Genomic DNA, 18026 nt, shown 5'->3' on the forward strand with positions numbered 1-18026 from the left:
TTTTATCAGTCCTCTTATCATCAGTAGCTTCCATCCCACATACTGAAATTATTTTTCCTTTTACTGAGTTTTTTGTCCACTGATTCTAAATACATCCTATCCAGATGGACTAAGACTTGTTATCCATATTATACCTGTTCCTTTCACTGTGAGGAAGGGCTTTTTTCTTCTTGGTGAACATGACATCACCCTACTGTGAACACCAAAATAAAACAAGCAACATCCACTACATGTGTCAAGTGTCTCTTTCTCTGAGAGTTCTGCCAGAATCTCCCAGCAGACAAAGCTTTTAGAGGGGCACCCGCTGTGGGATCCTGCTGCTTCTGTTGGAAAACCCCACTTAAATAATCTTATTTCTGAAGTAGTCTTCAGAAGTATTTCTCCAGGCTTCTTGAACGACATTCAAAGGTCTTCTATGGATGCTGGCTGCCTTTACATGATCCCACACTGCTTCAATAATGTTGAGGATTGGCTTGGGGAGGCCAATACAGTATATGACTGATGGTGTTTTACTGTGTGTTTTCTATCCAGGTTTGCTTTTACTGCATTGGCAGTGTCTGGGATCATTATCATGCTGAAAAATTAAGCTATTGACAATCAGACACTTTCAGACTTTTTCCAAATCGTGCTCCATTGTCTTGAATTGCATAGAATGGTACAAGGACTGGACCGATAATGAATGAAAAGTAGACAATGTCCAAAAAACTACTTTGAAAGAGCTTCAGAAAGCCCTGAAAACTACAGCTGAAAACCACTTTAAAAAATTGAGCACCAAAATAAATTTTGCACAGTACAGTATGATCGAAATGACTCATGAACTAACGACCCAAAAAACTAATTTATACTGCATAATGAGCTGTTTCCTCTACTAATCTGTTAAATTTTCTAAAGGCAGTGGCTGATTTTCCTTTAAAAGGAAAAAAAAATTTACGATTTTAAGATAAAGCAGCTCATGTGCTGAGAAGTTTTACTTTATGAGTTTCAGATTGAGAATCTATAGCGGATGATTCCAGAGGAGACAAATGGCTTCGAATGAAAAGTTAATCAAGAAGCTCTACCCATAATGGACGTAACAAGAATGCAGAGTCTCTAGTTACACTTTATAATTAATCAATAATGACTAAATCGTGTATTTTCATATTTGTTAGCAATGAATTTCTGCCCGCCTTCAGCACATTCTTCATCTGCACATCCTGCACATCAGCATCTGGCATATTTTAAGTAAAGAGTGCAAATGTCATGCAACAGCAGACTTTGACAGATGCCAACTGTTTGCATGCAGTATATTGCTACTGCAATGTTGATTGTGCTCCTGTATATAAGCAATAAGGTGCACTAAAGAAGACGAGAGAGTCGCTCTATCTACCAAACACAGCCTCAACAAGAGTCCCAGACGTGCACATCATCACATCAAGCTATGCGCTCCTTCTTTCCCCCCCCCTCCCTTCAATCACTTGAATCCTTCCAGGCATAATAATCTCCTATTCTCTTTCCCATTTCCTTTCACATACTCTGACAACATCATTGCAACCCATCAGAGACAAACAACTGTCTGGAATTGGCCACAGGTCCACACATATCTCTGTCGTCCCATTGCTATGCCTATTAGCCTCCAGCTAATTACCCCGCCATGCTCACTGTGGGATTGGATATAGCCCCATACACTAAGCTAATAAGCATGTACCTGATTAAATGGGCAGCGTTGGCAGTGAGACCGAAGAGATTTGTAAAAATGGAAGAAAAAAAAAAACTGAGAATGAGGCGGTAAAACACCCTGCGTGGTAAAAGGTAGCAATTCCCATAATTGCGAGGGGACTCATTGTGCAGAACAGCATGCGGGGCTCGAAATCTCTTCGATGCAACATCAAGCCAAGCCTCACAGATTAGTTGACATCTTTTGGTGCCTGTAGCATTACTGTACCAACCTAATGGGAACAGGAAGCAAATTGGTATAATGTGTGTGCATATGTGTGCGTTTTTGCTCTGCCTTCCTTTGTGTATCTTGTCATCTGTGTCGCACTAAACCAGGATCTTACACGGGTCATTATGCTGCTAGAGCGCCTGGGTACCACTGCAGTGCAGGAGTGCTGCAGTAGATAATAAGCACAAGATAGCTTCAGGTTTTTTTTTTATTTTGATTGCACAAGGGAACGGACGTGTCACTGAGCCCACCTGCTTGTAGAAAGGTTGCAGGTAGAGAGGAGCACAGTGTTGACCTACAGACAAAGTAAAATCTGCATGACTGACTGTGAAAATTAAGAACCTAATGTTCTGTGCATGGGGTACCTCTGTGTGTGAAGGTGTATAAAATTTTTCTTATACCTTGTTTGTGTGCATGTAAATACAGTATGAGTGGTAGGAATGTGTGGAAATCCTATTATATTCTTTGGCTGATCTCTCCTTGAAAGCCACACATTCTTGCAAAAAATATTTGTGAGTTGTTTCCGTGCACCTCAGCCTCCACATTGCAGGCGCTGTGTGGTACATACAGAAATACACACAGCATGCACAATGAGGAGGCCTCAACACACCGTTTCATTGATGGGCACTGGAGGCTAATCAATGAGTTGATGGACTAACAAATTAAACTGACCCTACCGGCCGCTGACAAGTAAAAGGCAGAAGTGTCTGTGACAAGGAGGGGCCGCGGTGCTTTATAATGCGGGATTTATTCAGGGATGTCAAGCAGATACTATATGCTTTACATCTTTTGAAAGAGAACTTGTCAAATAAAAAGAGGAGTTTTCTCAATCACTTCTCTGCGCAAGCCCCTGAGGTCAGTTTGCTTGTGGGAATTTTACACATTTTATACTTCGAAAATGGAAAGGTGATGGGAGACAGAAAAGAGACAGGAAATGTCATGCAACAAACTTCACAAGCCAGACTCAAGACCTGGAGAGTCGTAGTTCACAGTCAGTGCATTAACTCTGAAAACATAATAAAAACTATGTGGTACAGGTGATAAAGTTGTACGCATTCTGATGAAAAATGGCCCGTATAAAAAAATCTGTTGGTTGGATAAACCAGCACAAATGGGCTTCCTCCGAAGGGGGGCTGGCCTCTCCCTTAGAGGTAGGGTGAGAAGTTTGGCCATCCAGGAAGGGCTCAGAGTGGAGCCGCTGCTCCTCCACATCGAAAGGAGCCAGTTGAGGTGGTTCTGTGCAAGCATATTATTAAATACAGGAAACCAGACAGAAAAAGAGGAACTAGTAACATATAAGGAGTTGTTTGTATCGAGGCTGTGTGTGACGTTTAAAGTACCAAAATAACACCTATATGAGACACATTTTTAGCTTCTAATGTTGGAGATCCTGCAACTGGCTTTGGGCTGTGCAGGGCTCTCTCTTCCGGAAGATGATTGAATAAAGAATTATAAATGTTTTGACCACTTCTGAGTCGGGTTTTCTCTGTTCTGTTCATGGGGATCAGAAAATAATTTTGTAACATTTTTGTTGAAAACACTTGGAGCCTGTTCTAGACTGGGCACATGTTCATGGACTGTGAGGAACAAAAGAAATTTAGAAGTTGTGATATGAAAGGTAGAAAAATGTGCCCATGTGTACACACGAAACAGTCTGATGCATATTGTAGCTGAATCTGCTTAAGAAATCCTTCATCAGGATCTGAAATGGTTTGAATGAGACTGGATGACTCCTGAGAAAAGCCTTGTATATAATATTCTAGCATATACATGTTCTGTGCATGCCTAGAAGATTAAATCCACTGTGGAATTTTCTCCTGAGTAACTCACGTCTTTGGAAACCCTGAACTTTAAATTGCTTAATGAAGCCAATGGAGATAGCGCTTTCATCAGTCCTCTCTGCTAGTTTCACCTCTTATGATGCACTATGAGCCTACAAAAAGGGACAAGTGCAACACTGTACTTACTTTTTTTAACAAGCCCTGTGACAGTACTTTCCTTTAATGAGCTTGTGGTGTTCCATGGTGAGAGCCCGAGCTCATTTGTGTCTCGCTTTATAAAAAAATGTTCAGTGTGACCATTGCTGTGCAGTGAGGAGCAAAACTGCCAAATGATGACCTCTTTATTCTGCCTCCTGTATATAACCGAACCAGGTTTTTTTAGTACAGTACAGCAGTCCAGTACACCTTATGCACTCTATTTATCCAAGACGTCCTTTCATGACTGAGACGTGATGATACATCTTGATCTTGTTTTGAAGCCCCAAATATATAAATACTGTTATTATGTTATTGCCTTTTTCCTTCAGAACTGTCTTAATTCTTCATAGAATAACTTTAACAAGTTGCTTGAAACATTCCTCAGATTTTGGTCCATATTGACATGATAGTGTCACACAGTTGCTGCAGATTTGTTGGTACTACATCTGTGATGTGAATCTCCCGTTCTACCACATCCCAAAGGTGCTCCATTGGATAGAGGACTGGCGACTGCACAGGACACAGTGTCTTCTTCATGTTCAAAAAATAGTTTGAGATGATTTTATTGATGATTTCAAGTTTTTTCTCAGTAATACTCTGTTGATACTAAGGGGCTTGAAGTGCGCCAAGAAAATATCCCCCACACCATTACAGCACCACCAGCCTAAACCATTCAATCCAGTATCACAGCAAAACGTGTAACAGACACGCTGGTCCACCGTGTCCACGTGAAATGGACAAGCATGCACTATTGTTTGCGGTCTTTAATTGCCGCAAATGATTAAGCTAGGCAGCTGTATCTCTGTGTAAATGTGTTATTATTGTCTTATTAAGCACTTTCCTGTGATTATTTTCATGTTGGCTTGAAATAAAAGATCTCCCACTGCTGTTACTGCAGCTTACTGTAACTTCTGCATGCCTGTCCGTTTCTTGTTTTGTAGAGGGAAAGTGTGAAATGGACATGGTGAAATGGCTACTAGTGGTTGCCAACTTTTTAACTATCAAATAAGGGACACTCTGGCATGTCAGAAGCACAATGCACAGCCAGTTGGGCATAGTGTAAATATGCACTGTATTTAAATATTCTTATAAAAAAAATGCCGTAAAATATTGGTATTCAGTTTAATCAATACCTCACATAAAACAATAAAGAAAAACATAAATCACATTAGCATTTCCTTTGAAAAATTATTTAAATAACATACTGTAACTACAGACTTCATTTACCAGTTTATTATGCTACGCATACCAAACAGCACCTTATTTTTACAAATCACCTATTCCTCCTCACATCTGGTGTGAGTGATGGGCAGTCACTGATGACTGTAAGAGAGCCATCTGTTGGTCAGAAAGTGAGACACAACGGTCAATATTTGTAACATTTAAGTTAACCCTTTAAGACCTACCATAGAACCAAGTCCGCCAGAGCTTATATTATATTTTTACAAGCTGTAGTGCCATTTTTGGGAACATTTCAAGTTGCTATACATCAATACAACCATTATAGCCCAAATTTTAATAATATGCATGCATTAAGTGCATAGTAATTACATAAATTGCAAAAAAGTGCAATAAACTACAAACAAATGTAAAATTGTTTTTGTTTTTTAACATATATTTCTAGTTAGAGAAATTTAAGAGGCTTATTCCTCAAAACTGTAAATACAAAAAAGTTGCACAAAATAGTTTCCTACCACAGGAAATTTATTTTGAGTGTCTTCATAGTTTTATTTTTGAAATACACCAATTTTTGTATACTGCAGGAAAAACGAAAATACATATTATAATGCAAATTTGCAAAAAAAAAAAAAAAAAAAAAAAAAGTAGCATATGTATCAAAATAAACTATTTCCAGCAGTGCAATATGAGTCCTCAGCATCCCAGAAACGACACAGAAAGTCATAAAGTCAAACATAACTTTTAAAAACACAAGTATAGGCTCATAAGTCCCTGATAGTAAAAAACTACATTTCCGCAAAATGACGTCACTTTCGGTTTCGGGCAGGACATGGCAGACATGCGGAAAGTTCACGCTGATGGACGTATGAAGTGTTATGAACAGCTGATCGGATCGGCAAAGCGTGTTTCTGGAATATTATGTTTTTGTTGCTGCAAGCGCTTTTTATACAGTTTTTGCAAAGCTTTATGTGGAAGGAAACTGTGACAAGCTGATGGCATAAGATGTAAGTACAACTCCTCCGGTTTCATATGCAAAAAAAATGATTGCGCTAGCTTACCTGGTTGCAGATCTTCCAGGATTTAAAAATAGTTACGCAAAACGGGGAGTGCCCGCTCCGACCAGCTTTAAAGGGTTAAATAAGCAATGCACCAATTTTGCTCATTATACAGGACGTCCCAGATAAAACGGGACAGTTGGCAACCCTAAAGTGGACCAGCATGTGTATTACACACTTTGTCATGATAACAAGTTGAAAGGTTTCATGTTGCTTCGTTCAAATTCTAAATGTCACAGCAGAAACTGAAATCTCATCAGACCGCATAATGGTATTCACGTTTTACATTGTCCAATTTTGGCAGAGTCTTTGTGAACTGTAGCCTCACTTTCCCATTCTTCACTGACAGGAGATACACCCGATGTGCTCTTCTGCTGCCTTGGAATCAGAGATGCTCTTCTGCATACCTTGGTTGTAATGAGTAGTTATTTGAGTTGCTGTTGCCTTCCTATATGCTCAAAGGAGTCTGGCCATTCTCCTCTACCCTGTGACATCAACAAGTCATTTTCACCCAGAGGACTGCCACGAACTGGATATTTTCTCTTGCATCACCTTTCTTCCGCATTCTGATGCTCAGTTTTCGCAGCTTGTCTCGACTACGTCTAGATGTCTAAACTGACTTGCTGCCACGTGACTAGCTAATTAGATACTTGTGCTAACAAGCAGGCAAACAGGTGCAAGAAACAAAATGTGTATATTAACAAACACAACTCGCTGCAGTTGCAACACTCATTCTTCACTAACAGCGAGTACACTCTGACAGGAGGAGAGATAAATTTCCTCATGTTCTGAGCGGAGGATGAAAACTCTCAGACTAATTGGAAAGAATAGAAGTATAGCACTCAGTTTGCAGAGACAGTCAAGGACGGTCTATCCTTGTTAAAAGTAAACTTTTAACAGTCTGTCTCGTTTTGTACCTGTATTCACAAAGAGATCCCTATAATTAAACCCAAAGCCATCATAGCAGTCTACGGTAATAAATAATACAACTGGACCAAGAAAATGAAGCTGTGCAGGAGCCAGTTTGAACATCGCATTTTCCCCTATTTTTGACTCGTGGCAGTGTGCTATGTTAAACTCCACTGCAAATATATTGCCCAGTAGTGCCTCTCCATGTTGCATACTTTTCTGCTGTAAGAAAACCAACCCTATATTTACTTTTTATGTGAAGACATCCACTCACAGCCACGATGGCACTTTGCACTTTGTCGTTTCAGGCCTGAAGCATCAACTCCAGTTATAGCAATCACAATAAGTTATTTCATCACATTCTGTTGCTTTCTGCAAGAATGAGTTTACAAAAGTTTTTTAAAAGAATATTGTGCCTCCTTTCTTTTGAAACAAACCAGCTGTGTCAGCTGAACAGGTAGGAAAAGCCCTTTTAACTTCCTCCTTGTTAGAAACACAAAGGATATAAAGTGCTATATCAGCACATATTAGTATTGGCAAATCTATATTTTGGCTTCACCTTATAAAAGCAATCATAAACAAAGTGACAGTGAGTGTTTTATACAATATAAGTGACGCATTCCCCTTTGGGCCAAGCTGTAAACACTGTGAACTTCTGGCTCTTTATTGGTTGAGAGCCTAAGTGAACAGAAGCAGATACTTGGTGGGACTTTTGGAGTGAATTTATCTGGCTGACAGTTTTTTAATATTTTTCACGGGAATTATATTACCAGAGGACAGCAATGTCAGTGCGCCCCAGGGTGGCTGTGGTTACAATGCAGCTTGCCATCACCAGTGTGTGAATGTGTGTGTGAATGGGTGGATGACTGGATATGTAAAGCGCTTTGGGGTCCTTAAGGACTAGTAAAAGCGCTATACAAATACAGGCCATTTACCATCGACTGCATATTCATACTAGAGTCTCTGTTTTCTGAGAAAATGACTTCTCACAAGTGCACACATTACTCTAAAGGATACTTTGACTGAAACTTGTCGTTGGCTGCACTCCATGTGCAGACATGATGAGGAAAAATGGGTTTTCTTGCGCCTGTTATTCAGGAGACACCAATAAGACACATTACAGCTCCCTCCTCGTCTCATTAGTACGATCAGAGAGTCAATCTCATTCACAAACAAGCTTTTCTCTGAACTCCATCTCACAGCCGCCCTTTGCCACCCCAGCCCATCCTTTCACCTGATGACTCAAGACTTCCCAGATGCCTTCCAGTAAAATGCACGGCGGAGGTTCTGCTCCAGACGTACATCATGTGGGCGACTCGGACTGAGTCAGCGTCAGAAACGTATTTAGAAAAATTATTTTGCCTCCTGCAAAGAGTGAGGTTTTTTTTCTCTTCTGCTTGAAAAGTTACATCAGTTCAGTTTATTTACTTCAACTTCACAACAACTCTCACCTCAAGCTACTTTATTTATTTGTAGGTTAAGATGCTGCAACATCAAATAGGAAAATCCAATGATGAGCAAGCATCTTGTCTCGATGTATCTCAAAGAGTTTCGTCATGAAAAAGATGCTGAGCATTCCTGCGGATCATCATGTAATTAAACGGCCGCTACTATCAACAGATTAGTGGCATCGATCTCAAAATTATGAGAGAATGCTTTATTTCTTATTTTTTTTATTAGGAATACTAAATGCTGTTAACAATTAGAGCATCCATTCATCTGTCCATCTATACAAACAGTCCTCTTCCCACTATGCTGGTTGGAGACTATGGCACCACTAACATTATTGCATATTGTGTTCAGTGAACAGCCAAATCACATTTGCTTCAAAGACAGGGACCAGATCTGTCACCACTCACAGTTACTACACAGTCACTCACAACTTTGGTGCATGAAGGCAGCGATAAAGTGGCAATATGACTGAGCCAGTCTGCAATTGGATTGTGGTTGTGATGGCCTTTTCTTTTGCACATGAACTTAAAAATCTCAAAGACTATTAAAAACAAAAACCTTGAAATGTTAATTTCAGTTCATTTCATTTCAGGTTTATTTATATAGCACTAAATCACAATAACAGTCGTCTCAAGATGCTTATACCCAACAGTAATAGAGAGAAAACCCCAACAAAAATCAAAAACACCAATAACAATATACACATATTTAATATTATGGTACAGATAGAGTACCATCTGAAAGCTCCAGACCCTTCTTCTATTTGGATTAGAGTATCTACTGATATTTTGGCTTTTCTGGTAACACTTGTCCTACATTTTTGTATATATCTGTCTAAGTTACAGAACCTGTTCATTGTGATGGACCAGGGAAAATTTTGGGCTTTGAGACATCGATGCTCAAACATTGCCTTATGTGAATCGAAGATGGTGAAGCTAGAAATGCTCTAAAAATTAGGATGGAATGACCTATATGTATATCTGCAAGTTCCTTTCTTAAGGCGCACAATATAGCGAGGCGAATGTTTAAATCAAGCGTGAAAGCTGATTTACAAACGCTTGCGACACCCGTTTTACTGCACCAATATTTAATGTTGACAGAAGCATGTCTTATTTTATTGCGCTTCACATTAAAATAAATTGACTGCGTCTGTGTTTGGAAAACAACATTTGCCCATCACTCATAAAATTTACCACGCCTGTGAGCACTATTTGCGCTCACGTGCTACTTTTCTCCGTTTTGTAAACGTGGCCTTAAGAAGGCTAAAGTTGACACTGAGATCTGAGTGGATGTCAGTGTGGTGGGCATAGCCACGCTGCAGAGTTTAGCATTTTAAAGTGTTTTGCTAGCTGAATCCTGTCAGTTAGTAAAACTTCTCCAACAATAATGAGAACAAAACTAAAAATTATTAATTATTTTTCACTCTTATGTGACACAGACTAATTCCCTCTACTTTACTGTCAGTGTGAGCAAGCTCTTTTGGCGTCCACCTCCACTGAACAGACGCTCTCTGAACGGAAGTTGCTGTTATCCACTTGGTATCGATTGCCTTTAGGGGGGGAAAAAATCAAGGCAGCTTTAAAAAAAATGGAAATAAAAGGGTTACACCAGCATCAGTATCCCACCACGCGATATTAACGTTGTAACAAAGAGACACTTTTAACTGTGCCTTCTCTTTGCTTGTTTGTTTAGTTTGCCGTCTTTGGACTGCAGCGCTTGTGCTTAGAAATTGAATGCACTGAAATTGATTCTCATCCGATGTCTCTGTTCTAGCACCACAAGAATATAATGTACATGCTGTTTTATCACTCAGACCTGTGAATCTTTCAATACAGGTTCAGTATCATCGCTCTAACCTTTAGTGGAGGAGGATGGATGATGAATCCAGCAGTGCAGAGAGAGCAGCACTGTGGGCGTTTCTGTCACTGATAGACTTTAATTATGCACCAGGAGCTGCTACAATAGGAGAAAACAGCAACCTTGATATAAAATAACTGTCATAATCATTCTTATACTTGTCTGTGCTTATAGAAACTTTAATACGGTCAAAACAAAGCTGATTGGAGTCACACTGATGCCACAAGGTTTAAGCTTTTCCATATTTTGCCCCCTTTTCTTATTGACTTACAAATAAACCTCGCAATTGTTTCACAGTGTCCTATATCAGATTTAGGCAATGGTTTCATTAGAGCATTCACACATGAACAACTGTATAATTTATGTGTGTTTCGTGGTAACATTTACACATAGACAGTTTACAGTCTATGTGTGGCATGTATATTGAGGAGGAAGTCTCTTTTAACAGGCCTGTATAATCAGGCCTCTGGGGCAACATTATCACATAAAAGCATACAAGCAGGTTTGAATATATGAATAAATAAGCAAACAAGATGCTGTGTGTGTGTGTTTCAGAGAAAGAAACACATTAAAGCGACGTCATCTAAGAGAGGAAAAGGAAAGGAGACTGAAAGTGTCGCAGTGTGTGTGTGTGAAAGAGTTCTCCCACCTGACCTGCAGGGTCAGAAGGCTAATAGCAACATGGTAGTAAGCCGTGAGTGACTCATTCTCCACCTCTGGGCTTGAATGGCATCCCTACAGTAATTTGCAATTATATTAAAAGCTGCGTCACGGCCCGGCAGGGGCGTTTCTTGTCTCATTTGACGTACTTTTCCAAATTCTGCTGAGAGAAACTGAGCCAGTGTTGATTTTGCATGTCTCAGGTATCTTGTCACACTGCTTGTTTTTTTCTTTTCTAGTCTTTTTGGACCGTCTCTGATGGGGGTTTTTTTTGCCATTTTTTTTTTGCCATTTTTTTGTCTGTTTTATCATTCACTGGCTGTGATCTGTAGACTTTTCAACTGCTGGGACCAGGTTTGTGAGCCACAACATGAAATGGAAGCTGACTAAAATACAAGATTGTTCAAATACATAATGCATGCCTTGAGTCAAACTCCAGGCCTAAGGTGTGCATCATCAGGCACAGCTGCATTAACTGCTCCCATTTCGAGTGACCCCAGGCCCACCTTTGTCCACACCTTCTCATCCATGGAAAATTCAGACTGCTCTCTTTCCTGGGGCATCAGACACTGCTGTTTCATTAGAGCTGCTAGAGTCTCACTTCTACCCACGAGGAGTCCTTTCTAGCCCCGGAGTGACACGCTGGTTTATTGTAGGAGTGAATTGGAATATGGATATGGATACCTTCAGCGTGAGAGTTAATGCTGTCAGCAGCATATTTTACTCAAAAGTGGGTGATGCCTAAAGTTAACCACTTAGTTTTTTGTGTCAGATGTTATATCCCAACCTCTCCCAAGCTGTGCATCTTAGGTGACATAATGAAGTAGATATAGAAGTATTTACATCACTTATACTCACTTCCTAATGCATCGCTAAGAAGACTATCCTCATGCACCGGAAATCCAAAAAAAAAGTATGTACTAGTCAATACAGAAATTTACTTCAGTTTGGAGAGAATGTCTTCCTCCTCAAAAAACCCAAATGGATAAATTTGTTTCTCTCTGGTTCCCACTGATCAATTACATTACTTAGTGAGGGTGATCAGCTGTAGTCTCGTTTGCCTGTATGCCTTGCAGGTGGATGAACGTGTTCTCTGGGACTACTGGGGTCTGGCGGCTTCCTGGGGGATGGAAAACTGCGATTGCCGTTTTGGAGGAACAGGGTCTCTGCCTCAGGTAGTGGCGGTGGGGACTGGGGTGGGTGCTGTCTAGGGCGCCGGGGTGTGGGGCCAGGGGTGCTTGTGGTAGTGGGTCCTGTTCCCCGGTCAGGAGGCTGGCCTCCTTTGAGTGGGTCTGGGGCCTGGGTTCCTGGTCGCCTGAAACCCAGGCTGCATTCCTCCTTCCCCAGGGTAGGTCTGCACCCCTTTGGCTGGCTTGCGGTGTAGTGTGCATCAGTCAAAGCAGGGAAGTCTTGTCTGCGCCTTGGGGACTCATGTGTGCCCACAGGCCCTTTGGGTGGGGTGTCCAGGTAAGAGACATCCGTTTCTGGGTGCAGTTTGTTTTAGACCAAGACCAGTGTGTCCATTTACTGTGTGTCTCTGTCTCACCTTGTCCTCTGGGGCTCCCAATCTTTGGTCATGGGTGCCCGATCTAGGACCCCCCTCCTTCTCCTGCTGGGACGTGTACACAGATATCACCGAGATGTGTGACCTCAGGTCCTCAGTACTCTTGGGGGCTGCGGATGGCCCGGTTTTGCCAGATCTACCTCTGGCTCCTAGAGGCTGTTATTCAGGCATCACGCTCATTTGAAAGTATATTTTGTGACACACGCACTCACACTTGACACTCTCTCTCTCTTTCACACTCACACACAAAGACCCCACAAGATGGTTGTTGATTTATATACCTGTGCATTTTGTAGTTTTTGTGTTGTAAGTGCTGTTTGTTTGTTTTTCATTCCAGGTGCAGCAGTTAGCAATATGTTTTAAATTTCTATTTGTTCTCTATCCCTTTATTACCCCCGCCCCCCACACACACCACCATAATGTAGTCACTGAAATAACACAAATAGAAATGAAGAAATAAACAGATAAACCCCGAACAAGAGGAGGCTGCAAAGAATTTGTAGAGCTGGTCCTGGAAAAGCAAAATGTATTTGGCACAACACTGTATTCAGATCATAATTCTGATTGCAAAAGCTGCCAGACAGGACAGGATTAAAAAAAACCCATAAATGAATAAAAGTAGAAGAGGAAATGCTAGGATTTTCACCAGATTAGAAATGAGTACATCAGAGGTACTGCTCAGGTGGAGCAGTTTGGAGCCAAAGTTAGAGAGGCTAATGTGGTTTGGACATGTGTAGAGGACAGATAGTGGATATATTGGACAAAGGATTTTGAAGATAGAGAAGAGCAGCTGAAAGAAGAAGAAGAAAAAAGAAAAAGGAGCCTGGAACTAGGCTAGTCGTTGTCTGGTAAACGTATTGTAAAATGGTTGATTTGATCCTTTATCACAGAAAGAATTGGATGCTCACTCAACTGGAAGTACAAGAGACATGAAGCTGAATCAAATATGTTGCCGGCACTGTCCAGTGTATATTTATAAAAAACAGAATGAACTCTAATTTTAACCTTTGTTTTCAATAAGTCCTTATGATCATTTCATTTTCTGCTACTGCCCAGTTGGCTGCAATATATGGTGACACTGGTGACAGAAAAAAACCATCAGACTAAATACACAGTGTGATCCAATACATGGATTAATGGAGCGTCACACATTCCCTTGATTTCACTTGGCTACGGCCACAAACCTGATCAAATGCCTGTCAGGTGGGTTAATCCTGCAGCCTGTTATAACACAGCAGGTTCACTCTTGAACGTACACACTCCAGTCCCACTGGGACATGCAAACACACAGACTGTACACTGAATTATTTCTAGTGGTTCCACTCAACTCGACACTTCTGTAGGGCCACGGCGCGATGCCACCAAATGTCTAGGCCTTGTGAGAAATAATGTTCATTAGAGACCTCTAAACTGAGAAACACTGAACGCACAATGCTGTTTGATTGTTTTTTTTAAATACCACACACACACGCACGCACGCACGCACGCATGCACGCACACACACACACACACACACACACACACATTCATCTAGCACATACACATGTTCTGGCAGAGATCTGCCTGTCATCCAGGGACCTTTCAAGAACCTTGAAGTATATTTACTGCACCTCAGAGTTCGGCTCTTCAGAAGCACCTGTCCTCCTTTTGACTTGCGTCAGGCGTCTTGGAAGTTGCTGATGTGTCCTTGACACTCTCTCTCTGCATCTGCGGAAGTCAGTTTGAAGAAAGGGGTGTCACTATTTGGTGCAAAAAGTAAAGCAACACACTGAAAGGGTAGAAAAAGCTGCATGCCTTTTGGGCTTCACTGACAACCAAATTTAACATGCTGGGTGTTGAGGAGACATGCGTGTAGGTGTGTGCATTCGTTTTCTTGTGTAGGTGGACGTTGTGAGATGGAGCATTAAATATGTTTGTAGAGAAAACCTGTTTGCGTGTGAGCCTGAAGGCGTCCTCCGATGCGGGGAAAAGATCAAACACTTAAATTCTCTTTGTTGCACCTGCAGTCTTAAATTCTTTGGGGGTGCACATGTGCATTTAATTGATTTGGTTACCGGTGAAGAATACCAAATATGTCTTTCACACAGAAACACAAACACACGGGTATGAGGGTTTGTTTGCGGTTTGTTCACTTTTAAAAAAGATGCCTATAATACAAATGCATAATTTTATATTTTAATGCAGTACTAAATAATCTAATGCTTATGCAGAATTGACACAAGTCACATAGCAAACCTCGTGGCCTATTATTATAGGATATACATTCATGTGAAGGTTTTCACTGGACCCTTGTGAAAAACTTAACACACCCTTACAGTTTGCTGGACTGCAGCATTCATTGACACCACCTTGGATATTCACCACATCGTCAGACCTTTAAACACCAATGCCCAACGTGCGGCTCGAACTATCGGACTAAGAGTCTCATGCTGCGCTATCTAGGCTTGATGTATGGAAACTCGAATGACTTGAATCACCAAAGAGCTACATCTCAGACTCAACAGGCCTCGTGTATACATTACCAGGCATACCTTTCCACAAAGGTTGCCAGTTGAAAGCATCTTCTCTTTAACCTCCTAGGACCTGGCGTCCACATATGTGGACATCACATTTTGGGTTATTTAGACCAAAATACTCAATTTTGCTCTACATGGGCCTGATATCCACTTACGAGGACATTATACTGCTATGGTTCTATCAAAAGTTTAAATGAATATCCTCATATGTGGCTCTCATTTTTCTTAAAAAACAAGGTAAAAAATAAAATCTGGTAATTCTTTGTTTTTACATTCATCAGGTCCCAATCAGCCCAAATATCAAAGAGAAATTAAAAATCCATGTCGTGGAAGAGTTCGGGTCTTAGGAGGTTAAAAAGAACATGGCACTACAGCTTAGGTGTGCAAACATACATCCTGAACAAGATTTCTGGAACAATGTGCACGTTGAAGCAACTGTTGCCTTGGCGCTACATTAATAAAATGGAATTTAACTGAACTGAATTGAATCAAGGCAGCACGGTGGCACGGTGGTTAGCACTGTTGCCGCACAGCAAGGTCCTGAGTTCAATTCCACCATCAGGCCGGGGTCTTTCTGTGTGGAGTTTGCATGTTCTCCCCGTGTTTGCGTGGGTTCTCTCCGGGTACTCCGGCTTCCTCCCACCGTCCAAAGACATGCAGCTTGTGGGGATAGGTTAATTGGATAATCCAAATTGCCATTAGGTGTGAATGTGCGAGTGAATGTGAGTGCGAATGGTTGTCTGTCCCTGTGTGTTGGCCCTGCGACAGACTGGCGACCTGTCCAGGGTGTACCCCGCCTCTTGCCCTATGACAGCTGGGATAGGCTCCAGCGCCCCCCGCGACCCTGAAAAGGATAAACGGAAGCGAATGGATGGATGAATTGAATCAATCAACCAGTAGAGATGTCTGGGGAAAACCAACACAGCATATCAGCACTAAACCCTCATACCAACTGTCAAGAACGGTGGTGGACAATTGATCATCTATGTTTGTGTTACAGCCACAGGACCTGGGTACCTTGTGGCCATTGTGCTGACCATGAACTCCTCTGTATACCAAAGTTTTCTCTTCAAACATGAAACCTTGTGTCTGACAGATGAAACTTGGTCTTGCAAAAGGGCAATGATCCGAAGCATAGCAGCAAATCTACAACAGAATTACTGAAGTGTTTACTGGACCAGTCAAAGTCGAGACTTCAACCTGACTCTAAAGCTGTGTTGTGTTGCCTGCAAACCTCAATGAATGAAAGAAGAGTGGGCCAAAATCTTCCACAACCAAGTGAGAGACTGACTACTTTTCTTTTAATAACAGCTCTAATTAACAGTAGAATATGAAGCAATATTAAAAGAGTACTCCTAGTAATCATATTCCCATGACTCTCATATTCTCATTGCCTTTAATATATGTGCATTACCCTTTAAAGCAGTGGTTCTTAACCTGGGTTCGATCGAACCCTAGGGGTTCAGTGACTCAGTCTCAGGGGTTCGGCAGAGCCTCCGCCATGACATGCATGGCTCATTTTGTGCACCAGTAAAAAAAATCACATTTTATTTTTCACTAAAGAGGGGTTCAGTGAATGCGCATATGAAGCTGGTGGGGTTCGGTACCTCCAACAAGGTTAAGAACCACTGCTTTAAAGCATCTACAGCACACATGGAAAAAATGCGGTCCAAAGCATCTTAAAAAGGGCCCACAATCAATGTAGGAATGAATTGGACGAAAGGAAAACTTAGTTTGACTTTCAAGACAAATGCTATTTATTGTATCTTAGGAGGACTGTTTCAGACTGTTGATTATTAATGCCTTCCTGTGTAAGACAAAGTGTTTGGTGTATAAATATTAGCCTAATCTTCTCTTCGTTCAGTCTGCAAAGCAGTGCTGTTTAATTTTAAGAGAAAAGAAAACAACATCTCTCATTTCACAGTTACAGAACAAATTTGATTTCCGTTCATTCACATTCATGAAACAGACCATTTGTTCAGACTTGTTACTGTGGATATCAATTTCTCCTTCATTCGCCAATGGGGACAAATGTTGCATTTTGATGAATGTAAAACTGTTTTGGATCTGCAAATATGCAGTCAAGGTATCATTGACCTATGGATTGGTGCATATGGGGCAACAAGATGCTGGATTTGCATGGATTGTTTTATGCAGAGCTTTTCACTGTAACCTCACAGGACACCAAATTGACACGGAAAGTTCAACATTTCTTAATGGAAAGTTAAGCCTAAGCCTTTGTATTATAAATACGCACTTGGGCGTTATGCTCGCTGTATGTGTAAAGTTATGCTGATATACAATAAACTGTACATGTGTTCAGTGGGTAGAGGGTAACGTCTACGAATTAGAAGGTTGTCGTTCGAGTACCTGCAGCAGTCTGCATGTCAAAGTGTACTCAGGAAAGACACTGAACCCCAAGCTGCCTCCAATATATCTACTGGAGTCTGAGTGTGCAAACGTTAAGTTAAACATGCTTAGGCATAGAAAAAATGCACTGTGAGTGGGTGAATGAGGCTTGTAGTAAGAAAGCACTTTGAGTCCTCAAACAGAGTAGCAGAGCATTTTAAGGATCAGTCGAATGAGATTTTAAAGGCTCTTAAAGAGAATATATTCATTAAATGTGCTTCATGGGTTCAAACGTGCACCATGTTTGTACTTAAAGTACACAATATTTTTATTCTTTAACTAACAGAAGGAAAATTGAGCATTGTTAACAGCTGATTCTTAAGAGAGATTTAGGAGGCAGGAGGTTAATGCACCAGTTTAACAGCTTACAGCTTCAGATTCACAGGTTGTCTATCTGTTTGACTCGATCCTCTTTATACGCCTATTTAAGACATACAGCCAGCTTCATCGCGAAGACCCCATCGACACTAAAGAGCTAAAGAACGATATCTTTAACGTTAGTTTTCTTCATCTTCCCTGGAGACT

General features: G+C 41.0%; 1 protein-coding gene across 2 annotated transcripts in view; it reads right to left on the reverse strand.

Annotated features, from left to right (window-relative positions):
- htr2cl1 (5-hydroxytryptamine (serotonin) receptor 2C, G protein-coupled-like 1) overlaps nt 1-18026 on the reverse strand; it is a 227541-nt gene that overhangs the window by 136523 nt on the left and 72992 nt on the right. For both annotated transcript variants that reach the window (XM_026162610.2, XM_026162609.2), the window contains exon 2: nt 14187-14283. The gene's annotated coding sequence lies outside the window, so the exon portion shown is untranslated. The remainder of the gene's footprint in view (nt 1-14186; nt 14284-18026) is intronic.

Source organism: Astatotilapia calliptera, chromosome 3 (assembly GCF_964374335.1).
Source record: "Astatotilapia calliptera chromosome 3, fAstCal68.1, whole genome shotgun sequence".
NCBI classification, from domain to species: domain Eukaryota; kingdom Metazoa; phylum Chordata; class Actinopteri; order Cichliformes; family Cichlidae; genus Astatotilapia; species Astatotilapia calliptera.